Below are 10038 nucleotides of genomic sequence, written 5' to 3'. Positions count from 1 at the left end.
GTTAAGGTAGTTCTACCCATGGAAATTCTAGTACCGTCCTTAAGGGTACTCCTTGACAGTGAGCTACCTGAAGGAGAACGAGTGAAGTCCAGACATATGACCAGGGCCTTTAACGAGAACTTGAAGCCCCGTCACATAGAGGTGGGAGAACTTGTTCTTTGAGAACGAAGAGCCCCAATACATGATCCTAAGGAGAAAGTTTAGGCCCAACTGGAGTGGCCCATTCACTATCAAAGGAATTCTACTAGGTAAAGCTGTGAAACTTGTAGACCACAACGGTGAAGAAATACCCAGACTGGTCAATATGGATCAACTTAAGAAATATTATATTTGAAAGGGCGAATAGCCTGAACTACGTCTGACCTGATTCCTTTCGAGGGATACATAAGTAACTTGACATGTGCAAGTGCAGTCTCAGCCATCTAAAGGCAATAAATTGGTTCCTCAATTAATAACCAAAATACCTTAAAAGATCATCATAGTTTATATCCCCCAAGAATCGCCATTTGGCATAAAAGGCCATTAGGTATTTGTTATCCACCCAGTGTTCCGTCACTTCTTATCCAGAGTTCTATCCCCCAAGAATCGCCACTTGGTATGCAAGGCCATTAGGTATTTGTCATCCACCCATTGGTCCGTCACTTCTTATCTAGGGTTCTATCCCCCAAGAATTGCCATTTGGCATGCAAGGCCATTAGGTATCTATCATTCACCTCTGGCCCGTCCACCCCGATATAGGATTCTATCTCTTAAAAAGAAAATCGCCCCCCATCACCAGTTTATCAAGGCCAGTTTATTCTCCACCCTTGATCAGTCAAAGTAAGAAAAAAAAAAAGATTGATGCAACAGTGGTAAAGGCTGGTTTGAGTCATTAGCTAATGAGTAATGTTTTAATAAATCTTTATATCTCTTTATTTGTGTTGGTTTCAGGAAAACTCATGGGCTCGTTGGATGAGACATTGAGGAAATAAACTTTAAACAAATATGTGGGCACCAAGATAGCTGAAATCCATGAATGTGTCATTTCTTGTCCAGATTGGATGTGTGAAGCTACATCATCAATTACTCCAGCAGGAGCCTCAACATTGGGATGCCAACTTACATGTATTTCGGTTGGGATTAGTGGAGATTTGCCCAACTCTCAAAGAATTCCGGATTTGTATGTTATCTTCACCCAATGGTAGTTTGTTCCAACCCTCTTTGAAGAAAGATTGCTTAAAGGAAATTCAGAATTTTTTCGGATGGAAAGAAGAAGTGAAGCAATTTGTCAGGTATGGGAAGATATTCATTTTGAAGGTGGCTCAGATCTTCATCCAATATCTACCGATGGGAGGAATCCATCAGCACAGATCCCAGGATGCTTATTTACTCTGCATGATAGCTCATTATATTCTCCACACTCCCAGGTGTGGTGCACCATCTGTTCTGATTGAGGCAGTAAAACAGTTGACAAAGGGAGGTGACATCATCCCTATAGTTCTTCCAGAAACGTTCAAGGGATTTGATGACATGAGCCATGGTCATAGCCATAGATTCAGACTAGATCATTAAATGCGGAGTCCTACTATTTTTTAGATTTGGATACTTGAGAAATTGAAGCTCGCCAAGCCATTAAGGGGAAGCCCACTCAGAGTTTTTTGCTACCGGGATAAGAGAGAAGTTTCAGAATTGGACCTTATCACCGATTGGAAAAAATACCTGTAGGAAAGGACTATACAGGATATTGTATGGAGGTGTGTTTGAGATTTTAAATGTAACTGCAAGCGTGCGGATCAGTGTAGCTACGGGTCGAACACAAGGAGAGCAGCCACTTTATTTTTTTATTTCTTTTAATAATGCGAAAGTGAACTGATTAATGGTTGTGATCTAATTCTAATTACCATCCTAAACATATGTATATAAAATAACCTCCTAACCATTCGTCATCTAAGAATTTAAAGATGCAAGTCATGCAATTAAAATTAAATAAATAAATAACTGAAAATAAATAACCCACGTAATTTAAAAAAAAAATAATAAAGGAAAAAAATGCTGAAATAAAAATAAAGTAAAAGAAAGGGGAGAAAGCTAGAGAGAGACTCACAAGTAGGTTTCTCTACTTAGCCCGAGGGATGCATCATAATATGAGCTTCCCTACTTGACCAGAGAGTCACTCTACTTGGCATTAAAGAAAGGGAGACAATTAAAATAAAAAGCAATAAATTGATGGTTCTATGGCTAGGAGGGGCAAAGCCAACACATACACTAGATATGAACCTTGGGGGAAAGGGATAGCAATAATGTAACGACTGAAATTAAAATCCTAAATTAAGAAAGAAAGGGTAGTCAGAATAGGGAATGAGAGAGGGGAGAGAAGATTACTGAAGGAGCCTGCTTACTTGAATCAATGCTTGAACTTGAAAGCTTGGGTGATTTGAGATACTACCAGTACTAAAAACTAGATCTGGAATGAACCAAATCTAAAATTTCTAGTACTAGAGAAAACAAATCTTGAAAAAAAAACTGAACTTGAAAAAAAAAGATGCTCCACAGCTCGTGATCTTCTCACCTAGATCTAAGCCTAGAACTATAACTTTAAAAATTACAACTCAATTGCATAAATCATAAACATAAAAGGCTAAATAAAAATAAAAGAGTGCTTGCATTAATTGACATAAAAAACTATTACAAAAGTGATTAAAGTAAAAATAAAGAAGAACTAAAACCAAAGAGTGAGAGAGGGAGTGAGAGAAGAAAACTAAGCATAAACTAGATAATAAACTAAGGGGAATAATAAAATATGAGGGGGGAGGAAGGGGATTTTATAGGGTTTTTTTCTTGCCTCCTTCCTTCTACAAGTCTTCCTTAAGAAAAGAAAGAAAATAAAATTAAATTAAATCTTGGTAAAAATCCTCATTCTCTGAGATATTGTGTGAGGAAAGAGAGAATCTGTTTCCAAAATTAACAAATTCTATTCTTTCCTTACAATATTCACCAATATCTTGCAATCTTGATTAAATCAGAAAGGAATCTCTGCATAGCATCTTCAAGATCTTGTGAGGTGGCAAGGAGAGAAAATAATCTTCAGGATTTTGTAGGAGAGAGGATGTGGTACCAATGAGTGGGTCCCACCTTTGGACTGGTTCTTGATTCACTTTAAGCACTTTCTCTTGTAGACTTGGAAACTAAAAAAAAAAAAAGAAAAATAAAAGTAGTACTATCCAATGTGGGACAAAATGCACACTTATATCCCTAAGATTTCATACATTATTGTGCTCATCAAATTCCCCCATACTTAACTTTTGCTCATCCTCGAGCAAGATAAACAAATAAAGAAATGAAAGAAAAAGCCTAACTCACTTTCATAGGAATCACGGTCACATTTAGCACGTGCAATAAGCCTTTAAACCCCTAAGTTACCCTAGTGGATGAGTTGTGTCTCGTGGGTGTTTGCAGTGAATATACACCTAAAATTCAGAATAAATAAATCTCAACCTTGGCTAAAGGTAAGGGTCATACTGATCCAAAGCAAAGATAATTTTTCTTACAAGGGACCCCCACACTTGAACTTTTATTACCCTTGATCAATTCCAGGCACTAGCATATTTCTTAATTTGGAACTCACCTCATCTCTTCCAAAACATCCTTATCTTAAGGCAAAACCACTTGTGAATAAATAGGGAACCAATGACTAAGGCGTTGGAGTGTTTTTTACCAAAACATATTACTAAGCATTAATGACATTTACACATTTTTTTCTCCTTTTTTTTCACTTAAACTCTATTCTACTCCACTACTTTTTGCCTGAATGACATGGTGGAGCAAACACCAGACACTCGAGTTACTATGTAGCTTCGATTTTTGGATATGCCCACAAAGACAGTGAAGCTAGAGTTCCTTCAAAAGTTTCCTCCTAAGGAATTTTGATCAAGACACCACGCTTCCTGAGGCGCAATGCCCTGTCTAGTTCCAAGGGAATCAACTCTTATTCTTCTTTATACTACATTTCACATTTCATTTAAAATTGTGCATGTGTCAACCCATGCCAAATTAGAAAAAATGTCTCAACTCCAAATCAAAAGTACAAGGAACCCACAGACTTACATATGGTCCAACACCATAAAACAGGGGTCTCTTATTTTTCAAAAGAAAGTCTTATCTCAAGACACAGGCTTGTTTCTTTTTCTCAATAGGATTTTTATACATTCGAAATGGGTACCTTAGTCAAAACTTTTATTTTCATACATCAAGCAACTAAATGGTATGATCATTAGCCAAAAGCCAAAGTAGGACTTCATCCTTTAGCAAGCTCAAAAAACAAAAAGAAAAACAAATAAAACAAAGTTGAAAAAGCAGAAACTGGTTTCCCTCCCCCACACTTAAGTCATGCAATGTCCTCAATGCATAGAAAGAATAAAAATGAAGACAATGCAAGGGGGTCATACCTGATTAAAAGTTAATCATCAGTGTAAAGAGGTTCATGGAGATCCATGACCTCTTCACTATCAGTATTAGGAAACTCGAGGAATGGTTTCAAACGCTGACCATTAACCTTCGAAATTACCCCTGTTCCTGGATTCAAAATCTCCACAGCCCCATGGGGATATACATTATGGACAATAAATGGGCCATCCCATCTGGATCTAAGCTTACCAGGCAAAAGATGCAATCGAGAGTTGTACAATAAGACCTTATCATCAATTGCAAAAGATTTACGCAGAATGTGCTTATCATGGAAAGCTTTGGTCTTTTCCTTGTAAATCCTAGAACTTTCATAGGCTTCATTCCTAAGTTCCTCCAACTCAGATAGTTGGAGCCTACGATGAATTCCCGCATTAGACAAATCAAAGTTGAACTTCTTGATGGCCCAAAAGGCCTTATACTCCAACTCAACTGGTAAGTGACAAGCTTTCCCATACACCAAACGGTAGGGAGACTGACCAAGATCGGTCTTGAATGTAGTCCAATGGGCCCACAAGGCATCAATGAGCCTAAGGGACTAATCCTTACGATTGGGATTAATAGTTTTCTCCAAGATTTGTTTGATCTGCCTATTAGATATCTTCACTTGGCCACTAGTTTGGGGGTGATAAGGGCTAGATAACTTATGGGTGATCTCATACTTTTTCATTAGGGCCTCAAAAGGCCGATTACAAAAATGAGTATCCCTATCACTAATTATTGCACGTGGTGCACCAAAGCGGGGAAAAAATGTTCTCTTTTAGAAACTGGACTACTACTTTGTGGTCATTAGATTTACAAGGTATGGCCTCTATCCATTTAGAAACATAATCAATGGCTAAAAGTATGTACAAATTCCCAAAGGAATTGAGGAATGGTCCCATAAAATCGATGCCCCATACATCAAAGATCTCAACTACCAAAATAGGGTTGAGGGGCATCATATTCCTCTTATTGATATGGTCAAAAGACTGGCAGGCGGGACAAGCCTTGCAAAAATCAAAAGCATCTCTAAAAAGAGTGGGCCAATAAAATCTGCATTGGAGAACCTTTGCGACAGTCTTCTTAGGTCCAAAGTGTCCACCACATGCATGATCATGACAAAATGAGAGAATAGAATGTTGCTTATGATCAGGAACACATCGTCGGATAATCTGATCCGGACATATCTTAAACAAATAAGGATCATCCCAGAAACAGTGCTTAACTTGAGAATGAAACCTATACTTATCTTGGGTGGACCAGTGATCCGAAGTCACACTTCAAACTAAGAAGTTGACAATATCAACAAACCATGGTTCACTAGACACTGTAAAGAACTGTTCATCTGGAAAGTTCTCGTTGACTTGAGAATTGACAGTCAAGGAATTGGGAAGCCGGGATAAATGGTCTGCAACTAGGTTTTCAACTCCTTTTTTATCCCTAATTTCTAAATCAAACTCTTACAAAAGTAAAACCCACCTAATGAGACAGGCTTTGGCATCCTTCTTCTGAACTAAGTATCTGAGAGCAGAATGATCAATATACACCGCCACATGTGAACCAACTAAGTAAGACCAAAACTTTTCTAATGCAAACACAACCGCTAAAAATTCTTTTTCAGTGGTTGTATAATTGAGTTGTGCATCATTTAAGGTCCTACTAGCATAATAAATGATAGTGGGTAACTTATTAATCCTTTGACCCAAAACTGCTCCTATGGCAAAATCCGAAGCACCACACATCAATTCAAAAGGTTCAGTCTAAATAGATGGTTGAACAATGGGTGCATTGGTCAACTTCTTCTTAAGTTGTTTGAAGGATTCTAGGCACTCTTTAGAAAACTCAAAAATTTGATCTTTGGCAAGTAATGAAGTGAGAGGTTGGGCTAACTGACTAAAGTTTTTAATAAGCCTTCTGTAAAAGCCCGCATGCCCTAAAAAAGATTGGACGTCCTTAACAGATTGAGGAGGTGGTAAATTATCAATTAAATCCACTTTGGCTCTATCTACCTTAATTCCCTCATTGGATATTGCATGGCCTAAAACAATACCAGATTTAGCCATGAAATGGCATTTCTCCCAATTCAAAATCAAATTCTTAGATATGTACCTTTTCAAAACTAGAGAAAGATGATGAAGACATTCAGAATAGGAATTCCCATGAATAGAAAAGTCATCCATAAATACTTCTAAGAATTTTTCGACCATGTCAGAAAATATGCTCATCATGCATCATTGGAGCGTAGCAGAGGCATTGCAAAGCTCAAAGGGCATACGCCTGTAAGCAAATGTTCCATATAGGCATGTAAAAGTGGTCTTATGTTGGTCCTCTAAAGCAGTTGGGATGTGGTTATAGCCAGAATATCCATCAAGAAAACAATAGTATTCATGTTCAACTAACCTCTCTAATATCTGGTCAATGAATGGCAATGGGAAGTGGTCCTTCCAGGTTGCCACATTAAGTTTCTTGTAGTCTATGCACACTCTCCACCTAGATTGGACACGGGTTGGAATTAGTTCATTATTGGCATTGGGAACTACAGTCACACTAGAATTCTTAGGCACTACATGAACTAGGCTTACCCATTAGCTGTAAGAAATTGGATAAATTATTCCATGATCCAGGCACTTTAGGATCTCTTTCTTAATAGCTTCCATCATCACTGGGTTAGCTCTTCTTTGGGGTTATGTGGATGGTTTGGAACCCTCCATAAGATGTATATGATGTTGCACAATAGAAGGGCTTATACCCTTGATATCAGCCATGGTCCAACCTAGGGCTTCCTTATTATCGTTTAACACTTTAAGTAACTCCTCTCCCTGGCTAGAAGTCAAATTTGAAGAAATTATTACAAGAAGAGTCTGGTCAGGCCCTAGGAAAGCATACCTCAAATTAGATGGCAACTCCTTAAGATCTAGCTTAGGGGGCTCAACTATGGAAAATTTGGGAATGGAATTGGAAAGGGGTCCTAAGGGCTCCATAGGTGTGTGAAGACTCAAGACTTTAGAAAAGAAATTTTCACTATCATTATCCAACTCATCCATACACTCTTGGAATTCTGAATCAAAATTATATCAAAGTTGGTAATTAAATCATCAGAAAAATCCAGAAAATCCTCAAACATATTGATCTCTTCTTCCATATGTGGTTGCTTGCCTATCCTAAACATGTTAAACTCAATAGTTTGGTTACCAAAAGATAACCTTAGGAAACCATTCCGACAGTTGATTAATGCATTACTAGTAGCCAAGAATGGTCTTCCTATAATTATTGGGATCTCATCCTTGGTTGAGAAGGGCTTGGTATCTAACACAATGAAATCAACAGGGAAAATAAATTCCCCCACCTTTAGTAAGAAATCCTCAACCATCCCTTTAGGAATCTTAATAGACTTATCTGCCAACTGAAGAGTAGTTCCAGTGGCTTTCAATTCTCCCAAACCTAGTTGCTTGTACACATGGTAAGTTAAAAGATTCACACTTGCGCTAAGGTCAAGTAAGGCATGCTCAATGTAGGTGTTGCCTATGACACAAGATATGGTAGGGCTCCCTAGATCCTTATACTTGGCTGCTTTAGGCTGAGTAATTATGGAACTAATGTTACCTACCAATAACGTTTTTTTGGGCATACTAGTGATACGTTTGTGAGTACACAAATCTTTCAGTACCTTTGCATAGGCGGGGATCTGGGATATGGCATCCAAAAGAGGGATGTTCACTTCTACCTTTTTGAAGACTTCTAAAATTTTATCCATGGAAGCAATCTTCTTTTTGTTTATCAAGCAATCAGGAAATGGGATAAAAGGAATAAAATGACCATTAGGGATTTGCCCTTTTTCAGAAGAATCATTTTTGGTTTCCTCAACCAAATCATCTTTAGTTTCAGAAAGAATCTTTAGGTTCATCAGACGAACCTGGAACAAGAGGCACACTTGTGTCCTCAACTGAAGGAGAGTTAACAGGAGTAATAGATGGGGAAGATTTAGGAACGCTCTGTAGGTACTCTCTACCACTCCTAAGGGCATAAACAACATTACATTGGTTAGAGGGCCCTTGTTGGGTCTGACCTTGTACTATATTCAGTGGTGCATTAGTTGGTGCTTATGAACTAACAAGCTGATGATGCCTAGGATTAGGCTCTGGTTGACTGAGTAAAGTTCCTTTCTCCCTCTTACGCATAATTGAGATAACTTGGGTGAGTTTTCACGTAAGATTTTGATGGCTTGTCATGAGGAGGGCCATATTTTTTTCTAAGTCACTTATTCCACTTACCTCTCCAATGTTGGTAAACCCAGGGGGTTGCTAATAAGATGATCAGAGAAGGGCCCTAGGAAAACAAGCCTGAGGTCCTACATTTGACCTAGGAAAAGTATTTTGAAAAAAAGATTATTGTGCAAAGGGAGGCCTTTGGAGTCCAGGTTGACCTTGATTATGAAAATTGGAAGGCCCTGCTTGGTTGCCCTGATTCCAAGAGAAATTTGGGTGATTTCTCCATCCTGGATTGTAGGTGTTACTATATGGATATAAGGCATTAACACTATCATTAGAAGTGCCCCTAGAGGTTTTGGGGCATTCTTCTATGACATGTCCAGGGGACTGGCACCAAGCACAAATCTTAACCAAATTGACTGATGATGGCTCTCTAGGAACAATAGCCTCAATCCTCTTGATTAGGCTATCCAAATGGGCTTCCTTGGCTACTATCCCATCCACAAAATATCCTTTTCCTCCTATGGTTCTTTCACTCTCTTGGGTTGATTCCCACTCACGGGTTTTGTCAGCTAAGTCAAGTAAGAATTCTCATGCCTTTCCTTCATCTGTAAAGGATGTGAATCCCTCAGGGCACATAGACTCTAGCATTTGTTTAGTTGGGTAATCAATACCCTCATAAATTATTTGACATAAATGCCATAGGTCTAGGCCATGGTGAGGGCATTCTTGGAGTAGATCCTTGAATCTCTCCATAAGTTTGGAAAATGACTCACTAGGCTTTTGCCTAAACTGAAGGATATCACTTCTAAGCTTATTGGTCTTGTGAGTTGGGAAAAACTTCTTAAGGAAGACAACTGTGAACTGTTCCCATGAGGTTATGGAATTTGTGGGTAACCCATACAACCACTTCTTAGCTTGGTCTTTTAATGCAAAAGTGATAAACCTAAGCTTAACAGCATCATCAGAAAGCTATTGGATCTTAATTAGAACACATACCTCTTCAAATTCCCTTAGAAATAGGTATGCATCCTCAGAGCTCAACCCATGGAAGTGGGGCAACATAGTGATGTATTGAGATTTGAGTTCAAAATTATTGCCCTGGGCTTGTGGTAGAACTATGCAGGAAGGTTGGGCTGTTCTAGCAGGGTAGAACCTATCTTTCAGAGATTTAGGTGAAGGGTTTTGCTGTTGGTCTCCCATATTGAAGGGTTTTAAAGAGAGCAAACGTATAGGGTCACTACTTGTTGGATCTCTTCTTTCTAACCGATTCTTAGTATTATGTACCCACCTAACACTCATGCAATAGAAAACTACCCACAACTAGATTAAGACAAGCACAAAAGAATGGATACAACTATTATTGCAAGTTGTTCTTCTCAGGAATTCAATAAAAAAAAAAAGGAAT

General features: G+C 38.4%; 1 non-coding gene across 1 annotated transcript; it reads left to right on the top strand.

Annotated features, from left to right (window-relative positions):
* Positions 1-9339: 9339 nt before the first annotated feature.
* Positions 9340-9446, top strand: LOC122094513. The gene has a single exon (XR_006144828.1). It is a non-coding gene; the product is annotated as a small nucleolar RNA R71 (small nucleolar RNA).
* The last annotated feature ends 592 nt before the right edge of the window (positions 9447-10038 follow it).

The sequence above is a fragment of the Macadamia integrifolia genome, chromosome 11 (genome assembly GCF_013358625.1).
Source record: "Macadamia integrifolia cultivar HAES 741 chromosome 11, SCU_Mint_v3, whole genome shotgun sequence".
NCBI lineage: Eukaryota > Viridiplantae > Streptophyta > Magnoliopsida > Proteales > Proteaceae > Macadamia > Macadamia integrifolia.
This window is presented reverse-complemented; position numbering and strand designations above follow the sequence as displayed.